At 44.8% G+C, this 18,027-nt stretch overlaps 1 long non-coding RNA gene across 3 annotated transcripts in view; it reads right to left on the bottom strand.

Annotated features, from left to right (window-relative positions):
* Positions 1 to 18,027, bottom strand: part of LOC146348856 (uncharacterized) — a 161,422-nt gene that overhangs the window by 134,720 nt on the left and 8,675 nt on the right. Inside the window, exon 2 of one of the 3 annotated variants that reach the window (XR_014790739.1) lies at positions 11,925 to 12,055. The exons of the other annotated variants lie outside the window; for them this stretch is intronic. This is a non-coding gene — a long non-coding RNA (uncharacterized LOC146348856). The remainder of the gene's footprint in view (positions 1 to 11,924; positions 12,056 to 18,027) is intronic. 3 annotated transcript variants of the gene reach the window in all.

Genomic DNA, 18,027 nt, shown 5'->3' with positions numbered 1-18,027 from the left:
TGCAACAATTTAAAAGTGATGAACATGGTTGGACATAGGGATGTGCGAATCAGCAAAAACGAACTTGCCAAAGTCAACATAAGATAGCTTTTATTCTGCTCAAACAGCAGGGTTTGAATTGACGGGGAGAGGGCTTTCCCAGTTGTAACACCCGGTGTACAGAAAGCCCTCCCCAGACAAGTTCACTTGGCACCAATCTTGATGCCTGTTCAGTGCCAGGCAAATATTCCTTTCAAAAATCTGCTGAGGCCATCCAGCATTTTGTAGGTTTTATGGATGAACTTATTTTACTGGTTCTTGGCCGCTGCTTCTTTGTTTTGTATTGATTGTATGTGTTTTTAATATACTGTATATTGTTTTTAATTGTGTTTGTTGTACACCACCCAGGGGAATCTTGCACTGAAGGGAGCTTATTCATTTATTAAATAAAATAAAATAAACAACTAAATGTTGCTCTGTGGGGTTCAGGGTTCCAGCTAGCCAGGATGCTCCATTCCTCATCTGCCCTGGTTTTCCAACCCTCACCCCACCCTGAATAGCCAGTCAGTATTCTGTGGCCACTGAGCATGCTCAGTCATCACTGGGCTACATAAGGATTGGCACTTGGAGAATGACTTTGCTATTAGATATACATATAGATATAGAAATTATGGTATCAGAGAAGAGGCTAATTTCAAATAAAACAGTGCATGACAATGACTTGGTACCTAGGCACAAGTACGGGCGAAGGGCAGTCCCCTTGATCAGAACCAACACAGTTAAGACAGCAACCCTATGGTCCCTGGGTAAGCATCCCAGGGACCATAGGATGGCTTGGGAAACCCCTCCAAGGTCGGAGACAGTGCTCTGACCTCAGAAGGGGGAGTCAGAGGTCTGCCACACGACGCTGATTTTCTGACCTCAGAGAGGCAGCTGGTGCGGTTCTTTTTGTGCCGGCTGTGAGGGGGAGTTTGTGTGGAAAATCAACCTCGGAAGAAAAGGGGGCATTCTGGTGGGCAGGGAAGGGAGGAGACTGGAGGGGCCATGGTTCAAGTTATCCTGTGCCTCTTCCAACCTCCTTCCCTCTTCCTCCAAAGCGCCCTTGAGATATGGGCTGAAAAGCCTGCCTAGTGAAAATACAGATCAGAGGACAGGGAGTTAAGGTTACCTCTGCTGTTCCTCCCACCCTGCCAGCTTCAGCCAGACAGGGCATAGGAATCTCAGAACCCCCCAGGTTCAGGGGCTTCCTAGCGATGAGTGGATTGCGCCCTTAGGCAGCTTGCCAGAACTGCAAAGGTAGAGCGACAAGGTCAGTTACAAGGATTCCAAGCCCTCCCATGGAGTTGTGAAGCAACAGAGACTCACTTAGCGACCCACAAGCTCTTTATTCAGTTAATAGCACCTCTCCACATCTAAGCAAGTACGAAGACGCTGCCCTCTGGGCCTAATTAATAAAATAGCTTTTGTTAAGAGAATGACTGAAACAGTCAGTTGCCCTTCAGCGACTGAATGGATCTTTCACCGTGCTCCACAAGCTTTTCTGGGCTCCTCCCTGCAGGGTGGGTTCTCTCAACTCATCTTCTGGTGAAATGCCTCCCACCTCCTCTCAGCTCCATGCACTTAACTTGGTGGTGAGCTCCAGCATCTGTCAATGCCAGTCTTTTCTCCCCCTCCAACAAAGACCAGGTTCCCATGGGGAGGGGGAAATATGGTCTCTGAGCTTGGTCCTCTTAGTTGATAAGCCCTTGGGAAGGTTCTTCACTTTCTCCTGGAGAGTCTTGGGGAATTTCTTCCCCTGCTCCCTGTCCTGGCTGGGCTTCTTTTAGCTCTGCCTCTACCTCTGAATCTGGCCCAGAGGCCAGAGACATGGCCATGAATGGGCTGGAGGCCAGATACCAGATCAGGTACACAGGAACCAAGGGCCAGGGAAAAGAGACGGATTCATGGGCAAGCTGGAGAGGTTAGATACCAGCTGGGTAGACCAGATGAAGCGAGGCAGGGCAGGGCTTGTGCAAGGCGGGGCAAGGCAAGGGAGCCTGTGTTGTTACCCAGTGGGGCATGTTGCTCAGACTGCCAGGCCAGCCTAGAAGGAAGAGTTTAATATGCCAGGGCTTCCAGTCCATTTCAGAACCCAAGTCAAAGTGTTGGTGTTGACCTTTACAGCACTAGACAGCTTAGGACCAGAGTATCTAAAGGCACGGCTCCTTCCACATGTACCTGCCAGACCCTTCGGTCATCTTCAGAGGCCCCCAGTAGAGGCTGGTGGCTCCGATGTCAGTGGGCCAGTGAATCTGCTCCGGGTTTCAACCAGAACCCATCAGAACTCTAAAGGAGCTATCCAAGTTGCTGAACACCTTGGATAGCTCCTTTAGACTTCTGACTGAAACCCAGAGCGGATTGCTGTCCCACTGACATAGGAGCCACCAGCCTCCACTGGAGGACCTCCTCTGGGTGTCCTCACCAAAGGAAGTTAGGCAGGTGGCTACAAGAGAGAGCCTTCTCAGTGCTGGCACCCCACGTGTGGAATAAAATCCCGAAAGAGGTTTGCCTGGCACCTATGTCGATATCTTTTCAGCGCCAGGCAAAGACCTTTCTTTTCTCCCAGGCATTTTAGAAACCTAGTTCTAGGTTATTATGGCTGTTTTATCCATTCCCATGCTGTTTATTGTTTGTGATATTGTATTTTTTTCTTTTAAATATTTGTATTGTATTTTATATTTTTAGTTGTGTTTTAAAATGGCATTTTGGTTTTTTAACTGCAGAGAACATTAGTTATTGGGCGGATTAGAAATGTACAAAATAAATTGTTGTTGTTGTTCAGTCGTGTCCAACTCTTCGTGACCCCATGGACCATAGTACGCCAGGCCTTCCTGTCCTGCGCTCTCTCCTGGAGCGTGCTCAAGTTCATATTCATTGCATCAGTGATGCTATCTAGCCATCTCATCCTCTGCCGTCCCCTTCTCCTTTTGCCTTCAGTCTTTCCCAGCATCAGGGAAAGTTTCCAGGGAGTTTTCTCTTCGCATTAGGTGGCCAAAATATTTGAGCTTCAGCTTCAGTATCTGTCCTTCCAATGAGCACTCAGGGTTGATTTCCTTTAGGATGGACTGATTTAACCTCCTTGCAGTCCAGGGGACTCGTAAGAGTCTTCTCCAGCACCACAGTTCGAAAGCATCAATTCTTCGGCGCTCAGCCTTCCTTATAGTCCAGCTCTCACAGCCATACATTACTACTGGGAAAACCATAGCTTTGATTAGACGGACCTTTGTCGGCAAGGTGATGTCTCTGCTTCTTACTATGCTGTCTAGGTTTGCCATAGCTTTCCTCCCAAGGAGCAACCGTCTTTTAATTTCATGGCTACAGTCACCATCTGCGGTGATCTTGGAGCCCAAGAAAGTAAAATCTGTTACTGCTTCCATTTCTTCCCCTTCTATATGCCAGGAAGTGATGGGGCCAGATGCCATGATCTTAGTTTTCTTAATGTTGAGTTTCAAACCAGCTTTTGCACTCTCCTCTTTCACCCTCAACAAGAGGCTCTTGAGATCCTCTTCACTTTCTGCCATTAGGGTGGTATCGTCTGCATATCGGAGGTTGTTGATAATTCTCCCAGCAATCTTAATTCCGACCTCTGATTCATCCAACCCGGCATTTCTCATGATGTACTCTGCATATAAGTTAAATAATCAGGGTGACAATATGCAGCCTTGTCGTACTCCTTTCCCAATTTTGAACCACTCAGTTGTTCCATGTCTGGTTCTTACTGTTGCTTCTTGACCCTCGTACAGGTTTCTCAGGAGACAGGTAAGGTGGTCTGGTACTCCCATCACTTTAAGAATTTGTCACAGTTTGTTGTGATCCACACAATCAAAGGCTTTAGCATAGTCAATGAAGCAGAAATAGACATTTGTCTAGAATTCTCTTGCTTTCTCCATGATGCAGCGAATGTTGGCGATTTGATCTCTAGTTCCTCTGCCTCTTCGAAACCCAGCTTGTACTTCCGGTAGTTCTCGGTTCGCCATACTGCTGAAGCCTAGCTTGTAGGATTTTAAGCATCACCTTGCTGGCATGTGAAATGAGCGCAATTGTGCGGTATTTATTTATTATTTATTTATTTCATCTCTATACCGCCCAATAGCCGAAGCTCGGTAGTTTGAACACCCTTTGGCATTGCCCTTCTTTGGAATTGGAATGTAAACTGACCTTTTCCAGTCTTGCGGCCATTGTTGAGTGTTCCAAATTTGTTGGCATATTGAATGCAGCACTTTAACAGCATCATCTTTTAGGATCTTTTAAATAGCTCAGCTAGAATACTGTCATCTCCGCTAGCTTTGTGGTTACTAATGCTTCCTAAGGCCCACTTGACTTCACTCTTGAGGATGTCCGGCTCAAGTTCAGTGACCGCACTATCATGGCTATCAGGGACATTCAGATCTTTCCTGTATAGTTCTTCTGTGTATTCTTGCCACCTCTTCTTAATCTCATCTGCTTCTGTTAGGTCCCTGCCTTCTTTGTCCTTTATCCTGCCCGTCTTTGCACAAAAAGTTCCCTTGAGATCTCCAATTTTCTTGAAGAGATCTCTAGTCTTTCCCATTCTGTTGTTTTCCTCGATTTCTTTGCATTGTTCATTTAAGAAGGCCTTCTTGTCTCTCCTTGCTATTCTCTGGAACTCTGCATTCAGTTGGATATATCTTCCCCTTTCTCCCTTGCTTTTTGCTTCCCTTCTTTCCTCAGCTACTTGTAAAGCCTCATCAGACAGCCACTTGGCTTTCTTGCATTTATTTTTCTTTGGGATGGATTGAGTTGCTGCCTCCTGAACAATGTTACGGACCTCCATCCATTGTTCCTCAGGCGCTCTGTCTATCAGGTCTATTCCCTGAAATCTATTCCTCACCTCCACGGTATATTCATAAGGGATATGATTTAGGTCATACCTGAATGGTTTAGTGGCTTTCCCTACGTTCTTCAATTTAAGCCGAAATTTTGCAAGAAGCAGCTCATGATCTGAGCCACAGTCAGCGCCAGGTCTTGTTTTGACTGACTGTATGGAGCTTCTCCATCTTGGGCTGCAAAGGACATCATCAATCTGATTTCGATATTGACCATCTGGTGATGTCCATGTGTAGAGTCGCCTCTTGTGCTGTTGGAAAAGAGTGTTTGCTATGATCAGCGTGTTCTCTTGGCAAAACTCTATTAGCTTTTGTCCTGCTTCATTTTGTACACCAAGGCCATGCCTGCCTGTTATCCCGGTGATTTCTTGATTTCCTACTTTAGCATTCCAATCCCCTATGATGAAGAGGACATCTTTTTTGGTGTTAGTTCTAGAAGGTGTTGTAGGTCTTCATAGAACCGATCAACCTCAGCTTCTTCGGCATCAGTGGTTGGGGCATAGACTTGAATTACTGTGATGTTGAATGGTTTGCCTTGGATTCGTACTGAGATCATTCTATCGTTTTTGAGATTGTACCCCAGTACTGCTTTTCCCACCCTTTTGTTGACTATGAGTGCTACTCCATTTCTTCTAAGGGATTCTTGCCCACAATAGTAGATATGATGGTCACCTGAATTAAATTCACCCATGCTTGTCCATTTTAGTTCGCTGATTCCCAAGATGTCGATGTTCAATCTTGCCATCTCATGTTTGACCACCTCCAGCTTACCTTGATTCATTGATCTGACATTCCAGGTTCCTAAACAATATTGTTCTTTACAGCATCGGATTTTCTTTTCACCACCAGACACATCCACAGCTGAGTGTCCTTTCGGCTTTGGCCCAGCCGCTTCACTCTTTCTGGCGCTACTTGGAAATACCCTCTGCTCTTCCCCAGTAGTATATTGGACACCTTCTGACCTGAAGGTCTCATCTTCCGGCGTCGTATCTTTTAGCCTTGTGATACGTTCCATGGGGTTTTCTTGGCAAGAATACTGGAGTGGGTTGCCATTTCCTTCTCCAGTGGACCACATTTTGTCAGAACTCTCTGCCATGACCTGTCCATCTTGGGTGGCCCTGCACGGCATAGCTTATGGCTTCACTGAGTTACGCAAGCCCCTTCGCCACAACAAGGCAGTGATCCATGAAGGGGACAAAATAAATACCACTTATATAACAAAATCTCGAAGTGATTTCCATACAAAACTATCAAAAATCATTGTTAAAACACTGATAATAAACAATTACAGCAGCATTTTTGTGTGTTTTACTCCTGTGAGCCGCCTCAGGAGGGCTTCTGCCCTGAAAGGCAGCAAAGGTTTTTTAAAATAAATAAATAAAATAAAATAAACAATAAAAGGCCTAGTACCTCTCCATTGGGCCACAAGATCAGCTGACCACATTCAGGCTGTGATCAGGCCAGTACTGAAACCTAGAGGGCACCCTTGACCTACGGAGCCTGACCATGATTTATTTATTCATTTATTTATCATTACAGTTGTCTTGAAAGGAACCCAAGGTTGCGTGCATGATCCTCCTCCTTTCCCTTTTACCCTCACACCCAACCCTGTGAGGTAGGTTAGGCTGAGAGTAAGTGACTGGCCCAAAGTCACCCAGTGAGCTTCATGGGTGAGTGGGAACTAGAACCTGGATCTCCAGAGTCCTAGGGCAGTAGCCAATGGTACTCCTACAGAGAGTAGACCCATTGAAGTGAATGGGCCTAGTCTGGGTAGGACTACCATTGGATACTGCTCCTTGTCCAACACTCTAACCACAACACCACACTGGCTGTAATTCAGCACCTAAGTTCACTATTAGTATATATGACAAGTGGGACCTGCAATAAAATGTTACAGGGTGGAGTTCTCCTGATCAGGGTTCCAGCCAACTATGCACTTGTCCTGGACACGCCACACCATTCTCATCCCATCCCTCCCCCACAACAGACACTCATCATTCCATGCCCATGGAGCATGCTCAGTCCTCACTGGGCTGTTTTAGGGAGTCCCCCCCTTAGGAGGGTTTTTTTTCTAAAGGTTTTTTGGGGGTGGGGTACTTTGGCAAACCTTGGGGTTCTCCTTAGCCTACTACCACTTTCCTTTTGTGTGTGGATGGTGCCATTTTGGCTACATAAGGCTGGGAATTCGGAGGAGTTCACTATTAGTATATATAGGATAATAAATACCCATGGAAAAATGACCTTCTCTTCAGCAAACATCCTTATTTCTCTTGAAAACCAAATCTTGGGTTGTGTAATTTTACGGCTCAGAATATCATTGCAGTTCACAAACCTCTGAAAAATTCACATTCAGTATGAACTACACGTGGGACAATGTTAAAAAAAACCCTATCGACTGAGGGAAGCAGTATTATTCCTTTGGTTTCTTTGTGTGCGGGTGACTCCCTGTTGTCAATTTGCAATGGGTTATCACTGTGAATAATAGGTTTCCACACTCTTATTTTAACGTTCATGTGGTAGTAAGAAATGTCTCCAAGTAGGCTGCTTTAGATTCCTTAATGTGGCACAGTGCAATTATATTGAAAATATTGTATAAATTGCAACATGTATTAAATGTCAAAATACCTAGTCTGAATTATGAATCGAAATGACATTATTTAAAAATATGTGAGGAAGGCATCTTCATAATTATATGTTATCAACATAGAGACAGATTAGCTATTCTTTTAACATAATTAATTTTATGCACAATGCATTTGTTTGTGGTATTTGTCATTATTCATCAATATAATTATGAATCACTAAGAACTGTTTTCTAGAATCTTTTAAGTTATTTTAATTGCCTGTTGAATCTTCCCTATATCCATCCTTCAGTTTTCTACATCAGCTACTCACTGAGCACTATCCTGTTTCATTCAAACCCTGTGTAGATTTCCTTTAATGTCAGTGCATCAGCCTCTCTTCCTTCCTCTTTCTTTTCTGTTACAAATTGGACAAAAGGTCCAATATAGTTTGCACATGGATGTCAACTGAATAGTGCCCAGTACTGATATAATTAGGGTGGCTGCTTATGAATCACCCCCCAAAAGAGGGAAAGTATCATCAAAACATAGGGCAAAAGAGGACTCCGTCTGTATAATATTTGCATATTATAACAGCAATCCGTGCACCTCGGTGTTCAGTCATGCCGGCCACATGACCACGGAAGCGTCTTCGGACAGCGCTGGCTCTTCGGCTTAGAAACGGGGATGAGCACCGCACCCTAGGGTTGGACACGACTGGTTGGGGACACCTTTACCTTTTTTTAATGTATATGTATAGATGCAAACAGAGAACCAATTCTTATACTTTGAAGAGAAATAGTATATCCCACCATACTGTGGAAGGTTGTGACCTGTGTGCCTGCCTGTTCTGTCTGCCGTTCAGGTGCTAAGAACACAAGAAGAGCCCTGCTGGATCAGACCAAGCGTCCATCTAGTCCAGCATTCTGTTCACACAGTGGCCAACCAGCTGCCTACGGGAAACCCACAAGCAAGACACGAGGGCAACAGCACCCTCCTGCTCATGTTCCCCAGCAACTGGTGTACAGAGGCATACCGCCTCTGATACTGGAGGTAGCATATAGTCATCAGGACTAGCAGCTGTTCCTAGACTTCTCCTCCATGAATTTGTCCAATCCCCTTTTAAAGCCATCCAAATTGGTGGCCATCACTACGCCTTGTGGCTGTTTAGTCCATAGTTTAACTATGCGCTGTGTGAAGGACTTCTTTTTATCGGTCCTGGATCTCCCACAAATCAGCTTCATGGGATAACCCTGGGTTCTAGTATTATGAGAGAGGGAGAAAAATGTCTCCCTAACCATATTCTCCACACTATGCATAATTTTGTACACCTCTATCATGTCTCCCCTTACCTTTACTCTTGATGGGCAACAGTTCTTATGGTTCTTTATCTTTAAACCAGAAATGAACAGGACAGCCTTTCAAATAGAGGACTGTCCTCTGTAAAAGAGGACACATGGCCATCCTAGATACAATCCTTTCCAGTTTCATTCCTGCTTATGACTGTGGGTTCCTGGTGGCCTTATGGGAGTGCAGGTTAAATCCTTAAATCCCCCAGAGACTCCCCTTTTGAAGGCTATTTATTTAATTGATTTATACCCTACCTTTCTTTAATCATGGAACTCAAACAAGCAATATACTGGATTTCTAGGTTTGCCATCCAGATCCAGACGTATTTAACTTCAACAACATTGCTACATTACGTGTCTTCAGATAGCCTTGGGCTATTTCCATCCAGCCGGAAGGCCTGCCTTTGTGAGTGGTTTCTCGCCCTTTTGCTATGGGTGCCAGTATGCTGGGAAACTGCTGGAGGTCGAGAGTTGGCCTACCCATTTTCTCAGGTATTCAGAGTGAAGCATCATGTCTGCTGATGCTTGTGTCTATCACAACAGTTATAGTGTCCAGAGCCCTCTGTGTGTGTGCCACAATTCTGAAAATGTACAGAAAAGGTTCAATTTCCTAAGAATCTCAGCTTTCTTTTTAAAATCAAGTTTCTAGTCCTTATGGCTACAAAGATCTAGTTTGAGGGGGGAAATCATGAAGAGTCTTGTAGAACCTTAAAGACTGACCAATTTATTATGCCATAAACTTTTATGGATTATAGTCCACTTCATCAAATGCAGCAGGTGCAGGCTCTTCTCATAGGTTATGTTTTTCACATGTAGTTGAGCGAGGTACGTATCCTAAAACCATTGAACCCCTGACGCAAAACTGATCTCCATGCACCAAAGATCTGTTGATTCCTAGCACTGATCTCCCCTGATATGTAAAACTGCCGCACAATTGAAGCCACATGTTTCCCTTCCAAAAATGCAAAAGCACTGAATGGGCTTGCCAGAAATTGCAACCAACACTATTTGAAGCCTGCAAGGCATAAATCAGTATGCATGTGTAATCCTTTTCACCTTTAACCTGACAGAAAAGGAGATACAACACCGCTGCAGGCAGTGTGCAAGTACTGCACAAGCAAACTTGGCTCGGTAACGACAAACATCAATCACAGGCAGGAGAACTGAGGAAAAAGGCAGGAGGGGCATTAAGAAGTCAGGCATTATCAGGGAGGTCTAGGGACAGATTTTTGAGCAACTGGTAATGGACAGCCAAGACAGAAAAGGGCAGCTGCAGAAAAGGGCAACTAAAATGATCAAGGGGCTGGAGCAACTCCCCTATGAGGGAAGCTGGGATTGTTTAGCTTGGAAAAAAAGGAGAGTAAGGGCAGACACAATAGCAGTGTGCAAAATTATGCAGGCATGGAGAAAGTGGATAGGAAGACATTTTTCTCCCTCTTTCATAATACTAGGGCCCAGGGTCATTCCAGGAAGGTGATTGGTGGGAGCTTCAGGAGAGACAAAAGGAAATCCTTCTTCGCACAGCGCATAGTTAAACTATGGCGTTCACAACCACAAGGCGTAGTGATGGCCACCAATTTGGATGGCTTTAAAAGGGGATTAGACAAATTCCTGGAGAAGGCTATCAATGGGTACTAGTCCTGATGGCTATATGCTACCTCCAATGTCAGAGGCAATGTGCCTATGTATTCCAGTTGCAGGGGAACATGAGCGGGAGGGTGCTGTTGCACTTATGTCCTGCTTGTGGGTTTCCCGTGGGCAGCTGGTTGGCCACTGTGTGAACAGAATGCTGGACTAGATGGACGCTTGGTCTGATCCAGCAGGGCTTTTCTTATGTTCCTAAGACATACTGATGTGCAATTCTTGCTGGCAGGCATTATTCTATTGGCATTTGGGCACCTCGGCTCAAAAGATTCCATTTTGTCTAGAAAGGCGAGCTAGTAAGAACCAAGCAAACTAGGACAAAGTACAATTGAAAGATACCTGCCAACACTGTCTGTGACAACCTTCCCAACCTGGTGCCCTCCAGCTGTGTTAGACTATAACTTCTATCAGGCCATGCTGGCTGGGAATGATGGGAGTTATAGTCCAACCTGTCTAGAGGGCACCAGGTTGAGGAAGGCTGCTCAATTTGAATTGGAGGGAAATGCACCCTCTCGGTACTGCCATGTATATTTTGTCAAACATTAATAGGACTGGGAGATTATTGTTTCGTTTTGTTTGCACACGAGAATGGACAAAACTTTATTCCTCTACCTTTGGCCAGCAGTTAAGGCTAACCAGATTGGTCAATTTGAGGGGGAATTTAAAAAGCCCCCCCCCCTTCAATAAAAACACAACGTGGCCAGGAAATTGAATCCAGAGGATGAAACAAGAATCACGGGGTTGGAAGCACACTTGAGTGAGTAGGCAAGAGGTAGGGGGAGTGAGAGAAATTAGAGACAATGGGCCAGTTTGCATGATCAAATAGGCCGCCATGGCTTGTCTTAATCCCTGGCGTGTGCCAGGTGCCATTTCCCCTAATTACCTTGTTCCCCTAATAACAAGCACAGCTTGTCGTGTCATCTGAACCTGGGCAACATGACTTGTTGGACGGGGAAGCAATCCTCCAATAGCCCATGGGTTAAGAGGGTTGTTTCCCCCTCAAACAAGCCATGCAGCCCAGGTTCGGAACACACAACAAGCTGCGTCCAGGCAGCTAATTAGAGAAATGCTGGCATGTGTCAGGGATGAAATGCACTGGGAATTAAAACAAGCCACAGTGGATTATTTGATCACATGAACTAGGTCAGAAGCTAGAAATAACCTGCATACCCTCTAGCCTTGCACAGATGAAAGCGGGGATGCTCCTGCACATCAGTAACTGTATCAGGCCAGTAATGTAGTGATAAATTTTGAACTCAGGAATTCATTGTGATGGGCCCATAGCCAAACCCTCAAGGGGAACCCACAGTCACACCCCCAGGAGACTTAGATATATACTGTTTATACCCAAAGGAACCTAACACTGTGGTTAATAACTTCATCATAGAACACAGACATACCAAACAAACAAACCCTAATAAAATCTCACACTTAAATTTATAGGGCATGACTGCAGTCCTATGCATAGCTACTTGGGAGTAAGCTCCATTGAATTCAGTGATACTTACTTCTGACTGTAGAAGTTCAACTTGTAAAGCACACTGAGCTTTTCACAAAGGATCTTCAGCTAGCTGAAAGGCAGCCTTTAGCTTTTAATTAGAATTGCAAACAATCTTGCAGAGACTTGTAGCCAGTTTAACTGCAAGCACAAAGTAGGAATGCTATCAAAGAAAAGGAAAGCAGTATTCAGCCTCTGCTGATTATTTTCCTAATTTTCTGAGTTTATTTTTCTGGATTTTTAGGAAATAGCTGATTTGGATTTATTGGAGTTGCTGGAAAGGCTATTGAGAAAAAGCTAACCCATCCCTGTTAAAACAATATAGGATGTCTTATTATGAAACGCAAATGCCAATTGTTTAATGATAAATAATTAAGAATTTGAAAATATACATACAACAAAAGTAGTAATTGTATTAAAGGAAAGATACACAAAGACACAAGCAGGTTCACATTCTGGGTAAATGGCATAAAAAACAGTTGTCAAGGTGACCTGGATGGTATGCAAAGAGCAAATGCTGAGTAAAAACCCTATCACTTGGGTTAAGAGTTTATTTGAGTAATGAACAAGTGTGAGTATATTATTCCAGGTCAAAAATTAACTTCAAGATTTCACTTATCAATTAATGAGCAAAAAACACTGTGTGGGGAATACACATCAAAAAGCTTGATATACAGATATCTAAAAAAAACATATAGACCTAGGATTAATTAGCAAATTTTGAGAAGTTATTTTCTCAAAGATATGATTCAGAATTAATCATATCTAGCCTGAAAAAGTGTACATGTAAGATTTTGACTGTTTTAGTGTGTTTTTTAGGAATGTTTAGTAACAATAAAATAATTAAGACTAATTATTAATTAAAATAATTAAGAGCCCTAATTTATGGGACAGCAGAATTAATAATGAAGTAATTTCTACACAAAAAGGTATAAGAGAGCAATCCTATGTGCCCTAAACCGCATCTGGGGGAGGTAGGATTTTTCAGTATCCCAGCTACGAGCTTGTAGACAGCGCTATGAGCTCAGAGCTGGGAAACTGCGCCCCCCCACCCCCTCATAGCTGGAACAGACAGAACTACAGCGGCTGCCCTTCTGTGCTCATAGCATGGAGACAGCAAAAACTAGGCGTTCTCAGGGGAGGGGAAGGGAGGAGACGGAAGCTGTTTTAGACAACTTCCTATGTAGACTCCAGCCCCGTTCCCACCACCTCCCCAAAATCAGGCGACTAAGGCAAACTGCAGGGCAGCCAGTTCATTGAAGGAATTCTCTCCTCCATGCTTCAGCAGCCCTGGATTGGATAGGCGGTCGCCTCTGACTTCAGTAAGTCAGAGGTGATCGACAACCTCAATTGCACCTTAAGTATGTGCTGGTTTTAGAATATTTGTTGTTCAGTCATTAAGTCGTGTCTAACTCTTTGTGACCCCATGGATCATAGCACGCCAGGCTTCCTGTCCTCCGCTCTCTCCCGGAGTGTGCTCAAGTCCATATTCATTGCATCAGTGATGCTATCTAGCCATCTCATCCTCTGCCGTCCCCTTCTCCTTTTGCCTTCAATCTTTCCCAACATTAGGGTCTTTACCAGGGAATTTTCTCTTCACATTAGGTGGCCAAATTATTTGAGTTTCAGCTTCAGTATCTGTCCTTCCAATGAGCACTCAGGGTTGATTTCCTTTAGGATGGACTGATTTGACCTCCTTGCAGTCCAGGGGACTCGTAAGAGTCTTCTCCAGCACCACAGTTCAAAAGCATTTCAGCGCTCAGCCTTCCGTATAATCCAGCTCTCACAGCCATACGTTACTACTGGGAAAACCATAGCTTTGATTATACGAATCTTTGTCTGCAAGGTGATGTCTCTGCTTCTTTCTATGCTGTCTAGGTTTGCCATAGCTTTCCTCCCAAGGAGCAAGTGTCTTTTAATTTCATGGCTACAGTCACCATCTGCGGTGATCTTGGAGCCCAAGAAAGGAAAATCTGTCACTGCTTCCATTTCTTCCCCTTCTATATGCCAGGAAGTGATGGGGCCACATGCCATGATCTTAGTTTTTTTAATGTTGAGTTTCAAACCAGCTTTTGCACTCTCCACTTTCACCTTCAACAAGAGGCTCTTTAGATCCTCTTCACTTTCTGCCATTAGGGTGGTATCGTCTGCGTATCTGAGGTTGTTGATAATTCTCCCGGCAATCTTAATTCCAACCTGTGAGTCATCCAACCCGGTGTTTCTCATGATGTACTCTGTATATAAGTTAAATAAACAGGACGACAATATGCCGCCTTGTCATACTCCTTTCCCAATTTTGAACCAATCGGTTGTTCCACATCTGGTTCTTTCTGTTGCTTCTCAACTCTCGTACAGGTTTCTCAGGAGACAGGTAAGGTAGTCTGGTACTCCCATCTCTTTCAGAATTTGCCAGAGTTTGTTGTAATCCACACAATCAAAGGCTTTAGCGTAGTCAATGAAGCAGAAATAGATTTTTTGGGGAATTCTCTTGCTTTCTCCATGATCCAGCAAATGTTGGCGATTTGATCTCTAGTTCCTCTGCCTCTTCGAAACCCAGCTTGTACTTCCGGTAGTTCTCGGTTCACATACTGCTGAAGCCTAGCTTGTAGTGTAGCAGCCATATCGGGGGTCAGACTAAGTAGCCTCATGCAGTCTCATGCTTCATGTTCTTGCTGAGCTCTTTCTCCCTTGAATATATTGTTGTAAGCTGACGAGACACAGGAATTCCTTATCTTGTCAAAGGTCATACAATTGTATATCTTGTTCTCTGCTGTTCTCTTCTGTTCTCTGCTTATCACGGCTACCCTATAACCCAGTTCTTGTATTATAAACAATGGTGCTAGGAGAAGAAATGTTGAGGACTGCAACCCCACATGGGAGGGAAAGGAGGAGCCGTTTCCTATGTGTCACAATATCTATAAAAAACAATGTGCTAATGTAAATCGGGGCTTCTGGCTCTTTGGAAATGATTCCAGCCTTAAGCCCGCGCGTTAAATAATCTCTTTTTCCTTCACTCCGTGGTCTCTCTGACTCTGGGTTCTGCAACATAAATGGTGTCGTGACTCGGATGTGGCAGGCTCTGAGCCAGACAGGTGGCAGTTGCCTGCTCTTGATCGCCGCAACGGGAAGACGAGCTCGGCGCATGCCTCCCTTTCTTGGCGCCACCGACCTTTTTGTCGAGTGAATGGGAGAAAGCCTGCACCGGGATCGCCCAAACGGCAGCGAGCAGCAAGAGAACCTTGGGAAGCGGAGGAAGGAACTTGAGCCCTGCCTGTATCGCAGCTGCAATTGAGTTGAAACCCACATTGGAAGCCTTCAGGAGAAAGGCAAGTATATGGGAAAAAGAGGGCCCCGCCTTTAGGGAGAAAGGCCACTGGGCAGAAAAAAAGAGGGCCCCGCCTTATGAAGAAGGTCAGTGTTGGTGGTATATGTATACAAAAAGAACCTACTCCTTGCAAGTGGGCGCCAGTACCCAGCACGCCAGTCAGTACTCAGTAGGAAGCTGAGGAAGCTGGGGAAGCCACTTTCCACTCTGGTAAAAAGTGGGAAAAGTGGGTGGCAGGGACATATAGATGCAGTGGAGAGATTGATGATTGTGTGAGTTCTGACGCATACCATTGACCATCCGGGTGCCCAGGCCAGTAGCAAAGTGCGTGGTGTGTAAAAATCCTCTTGTGTCGGCCAGTGAGACCCCTTACTCACTGACCAATTCCTATTCCCTAATTGTGTCTGTCTTCAATTTAGGAGGGAGGCTATGGGTGGTGGGGGAAGCAAACCTTGCACCCCCTTGGGATGTATGCTAGCAAATTTTAAGAAAGGTTTTAGTGGAGATTATGGGGACCCCCCCATGAATCCTCAACGGTTGCAGACTTTGTGTGAAATAGAGTGGCCGTCTTTTAGTGTAGGATGGCCTACTAAAGGCTCTTTAGAGCCCAGCAAAATCAGCCGTGTATATGCCATTGTGGTTGGGAGACCTGGGCACCCCGACCAATTTCCCTGCATAAACTCGTGAGATTCCATAGTCCGTGCTTTTCCTCCATGGCTAAAGAAATGCCTAGAATCCCAGGCAAATGTTTTGGTGCTCAGAAAAGAAAAATTGGCCAAGAAATTACAACCAGTGTTAGAAGCTTCGTGTAAAGATCTGGCAGAGCTAACGGCGTTTCCCCCTGCTTATGCCCTGCTTCCACCACGGGCCCATGTTACTGTAAGACCGCCCCGTCGAGATCCAGATCCTGTGGCTCCTGAGCCCCTGCCATCCCCCCTACAGAGGCATTGCCCCTCGCTTTGACTTAGAACTGTCGCCATCAGTTTCAAGCCCCACCGGCAGTAATTCGCCGATTTCAGCTACGGTCCTCAACTCCCAGATATTGTCTGCCGAGACTTTCATCTCTACGAGATCAGGAGGTTCCCCTCTTACACCTCAATCAGCATTAATAAAGGAAACTAAAGAATTAAAGTGTTGGGCAGAAGATTTAATAAAATCGGCAGTGACCCTTAAAAAGATGTGTTCTCACAAAAAAGGGGAGGCGAGCTCGTCTACTGCTCAAGACTTGCACCCCCTTGAGATGTATGTCAAACGAAGAAGGAAAAGGGTTTAAAAAAAAAAAAAAAGATTCAGAATAGAGAGAGAAAACAGCAAAAATCTCAAGGTCGAGCTGAGAGAGGAAAAAAAAAACAAGATCTGAGGCTGTTAATTAGAAAAATGTTGCAGGACAGTCTGGCTTTTAACAAAGCGTGGGAGCGTGAGAGTGTAAGGCCGAAGAAGTAGCTGTTAGCCTAGCGCGCCGAGAGGGGGGGGGGCAGGAAAATTGCCCACAACGTTCTGAGTTGTGCAACATCATCACCTTGCCTAATTGAGATGAAATCCCTAAGAAATGGAAACTGAAAATGAAGACCCAGAAGATGAAGGCAAAACAGAAAATAAAGGTGAAGAATCAGCCCCCAGAGCACAGGCTAGACCCCTCTTCGAGTGAAAAGTGTGCCATAAGACTGTCCCAAAGCAGAATGAAGCAGAAAAACCATGATGAAGATCTCTGTCAAGGTAGCCGTGTTTAGCTTTGAACTGTGTTAAAATTGCATAGAGCCTGTAGCTACTGACCATCGGCTATATGATTTCTGAAGAGCGTAACCATTAAGCTTTTGCCGTAGGATTCCCTGCAATGAAGAAATCTCACTGATTTAAGTGTCCAGTGTTACACTGCCTGAGTGTGTGCGCTGAAGAGACCGAGAAACCAGACAGCATGTTCCTGGCCAAGCCAAAATCACGCTACTACCATGCTCCTGAAAGCTGCAATAAACTGTGTAAGCTGGGAGACCCAACCTGATTGAAAAGAAAAGAAGATATTGGAGCAACTGTCTTAAAAAACAATAAGATCTGTGTAGCTGGCTGGCTGACGCTGTCAGTGATGTTACAACTTTAAATTAAGACTTGTTTTCCTGTTTGAGACCCCAGCGAAGAAAGCTGACCCAAGCTATTTGTTGCCCATGCCAAAGCAAAGATTTAGCTGCCCTGTACCTCATCATGTCCTGTTTTGAGCTTGGGATTTACAAATACAAACAAACTGAGAAGCTTGCCTTTGAAGTCCTGCAAATCACCCCACCGCCTCCCCGAAGATTAATGGCTGCCTGAAAAATGCAAGTATAAGGCGATGCCCATCACACCCCCCAGCGTCCTGAGTTTTGGCACTCAGTGTTTCAGTGCTTTCGTGTACCAGGTTAGAAGAGAGAAAAAAGAGTAAGTTTTTAAAATGTCTGTGAGAACCTGACAGAAGTAAAATAGAATTTACAGAGGAGTTGCCCAGGTTAAAGCGTCACGGCTAGAGAGCTGAGGTGTGCCGCTCTGTTTAGACAGAGGCCTTGCTAAAAAGTTAAAGGCCCTTGTCTGTCAGAAGGGGTGTAGGGGCACACTTTCCCTTTTTAAACTGATGCAAAAGTAGAGAGCCTTTGCTGGAAACATCTCATCTTCATTGCCCAGAGCCTTCTCTGTTTGCCTCCATCATCATCTGGGCTTTTTAGAGACACTCTGCACATGGACTAAAATTTTAAATTGTCAAAAACTTGCCATGGACAGTGCTATGAAGCTTTTGATAAACTTGAACTCTCATCGCTGTGGA

Source organism: Heloderma suspectum, chromosome 4 (assembly GCF_057233095.1).
Source record: "Heloderma suspectum isolate Gila_16-S chromosome 4, 16-S_ref, whole genome shotgun sequence".
NCBI lineage: Eukaryota > Metazoa > Chordata > Lepidosauria > Squamata > Helodermatidae > Heloderma > Heloderma suspectum.
This window is presented reverse-complemented; position numbering and strand designations above follow the sequence as displayed.